Below are 2,313 nucleotides of genomic sequence, written 5' to 3' on the forward strand. Positions count from 1 at the left end.
TTGGATCATTAGACAATACGTTGTGCCGCTTTTCAATGAGTTGAATGCAGGAATTTGGAGGCCAGATATCAAGTCACCCAAATTCAAATTGAAACCCACGATGTTTCAAATGCTCCAAACCATGGGCCAACTCAGTGGTATGCCCACGAAAGATCCACACTTACACGTTTGTTTGTTCATGGAGGTAAAGGATTCATTTAAGATAGCTGGTGTGACTAAAGGCAGACTAAGATTAAAATTGTTTCCATACTCGTTGTGAGATCAAGCACGAGCATGGCTGAATTCATTGCCACCAAGTTCAATATCTACCTGGCAAGAATTAGCAGAAAGGTTTTTGGTAAAGTATTTTCCACCGAGCAAGAAAGCAAAGTTGCGTAATGAGATAACTACTTTCCAATAATTGGATGATGAGTCTTTATACGAGGCTTGGAAACAATTCAAAGAATTACTTCGTAAGTGTCCTCATAATAGGATTCCTCACTGTATCCAATTAGAGATGTTTTATAATGGTCTCAACACACATACAAGATTAATGGTGGATGCTTCAGCGAACGGTGCAATTTTGTCTAAGTTTTATAACGAGGCTTATGAGATCATTGAAAGAATCACAAGTAACAACTACCAATGGCCGATAAATCAAGCAGATTCAAGAAAATGTGTAGCTAAAGTGCATAAAGTGGACGCATTAACCTCACTCTCTACTCTGGTATCTTCTATTTCCTCTATGTAAAAATAGTTTACCATTAATGGTTTGAATAATTTTGCAACTCAATCACCAAGTCAATATGATGTAGTTTCTTGTGTATACCGTGGGGATGGTCATTCTTTTGAGAATTACCCTTCGAATCCCGAATCAGTGTACTATGTAAGGAACCAGCATTAAAATAGAAATAGACAAGGACCGCAATCCAATTTCTACAAAATTTGTAGAACTTTTCCTAGAGTAATAATGGAAATAGACCAAACCACAATCAAATGCAGCATAGACCCAACCAAAACCAAGGGTTTAACCAACAAGCCCCAAAACCACCTCAAACTGAATCATTAAATAGTTTGGAGAACTTGTTGAAGGTGTACACGGCGAAAAATGATGATTTTATCCAAAGTTAAGTAAAAACGCTAAAAAATTTGGAGAACCAGATGGGTCAATTAGCTACTGAGCTTCGTAGTAGAACATAAGGAGCCTTGCTGAGCGACATAGAAAACCCAAGAAATTTGGGTAAAGAACGTTTCAAAGTGGTAGAGTTATGAAGTGGTATGACTTTGGAGTCTAAAAGGTTGTGGTTGAAGATGAGCCTACTGGAAAGGAGGAAAGTCAATCGACAGTTGAAGTTCTTACAACAGAAAAGCTGGATGCTGAAAATAATAATGAGGCAAACCCTAAACTAGTGAATTCTGAAAAGCTAACACCCATTTTTGCAAATTTACCTCCTTAAAAAAGTTGTGCATATCAACCTAGAGTTCTATATCCTTAAAGACTTTAGTAGAGAAGCATAAACAAGAGGTAGAATTCAAGAAGTCCTTGGATGTTTTAAAGCAATTACACATCAACATTTTGTTAGTGGAGTCTTTAGAATAAATACTTAATTACGTGAAGTTTATGAAGGATATCTTGTCCAAGAAGAAACGACTTAGTAAATATGAGACTATCACTTTGATGAAGGAGTGTAGTGCGTTCTTACAGAACAAAATAACTTCGAAACTGAACGATCCTAGAAGTTTTACGATACCTTGCAACATTGGTGAATCATATTGCGGTAAAACTTTGTGTGACTTAGGAGTAAGCATCAACTTGATGCCCAAATCCATTTTCAAGCTTTTGGGAATAGGAGAAGTAAGACCCACTATTGTAACACTTGAACTTACGAATCAATGATTTGTATATCCCGAAGGAAAGATCGAGGATGTTTTGGCAAGAGTCGATAAATTTATCTTTCCTGTTGATTTCATTGTTTTAGATTTTGAAGCAAACAAAGAATTTTCGATCATCCTAGGTAGACCTTTCCTAGCCACTGGAAGAACGTTGATAGATGTGCAAAAAGGCGAACTCACCATGTGAGTTCAAGAAGATAAGGTAACGTTTAACGTTCTGAAAGTAACGAAGTTTCCCAATTAAATGGAAGAGTGTTCAATAGTGGAGGAATTAGAAACCTTAGTTTCTATGGGAAGCAATTCTGAAGAAGACCTGTTGGAAAACACCTTAAGGTCTGGACCATTCAAAGATGAAAAAGGTAATGAAGGTTTGGTTTTGATGGAAGCCAATTCGAGGAGTTATATGCAACCACCGCGGTTCGAACCGCTAGAGTTGGAAGT

At 37.2% G+C, this 2,313-nt stretch overlaps 1 non-coding gene across 1 annotated transcript; it reads right to left on the reverse strand.

The window, feature by feature from the left end:
• Nucleotides 1-367: 367 nt before the first annotated feature.
• On the reverse strand, nt 368-474 carry LOC121214327 (small nucleolar RNA R71). Its single transcript, XR_005909910.1, has one exon. It is a non-coding gene; the product is annotated as a small nucleolar RNA R71 (small nucleolar RNA).
• Nucleotides 475-2,313: the final 1,839 nt, after the last annotated feature.

This window comes from Gossypium hirsutum, chromosome D01, assembly GCF_007990345.1.
Source record: "Gossypium hirsutum isolate 1008001.06 chromosome D01, Gossypium_hirsutum_v2.1, whole genome shotgun sequence".
Taxonomy (NCBI): Eukaryota; Viridiplantae; Streptophyta; class Magnoliopsida; order Malvales; family Malvaceae; genus Gossypium; species Gossypium hirsutum.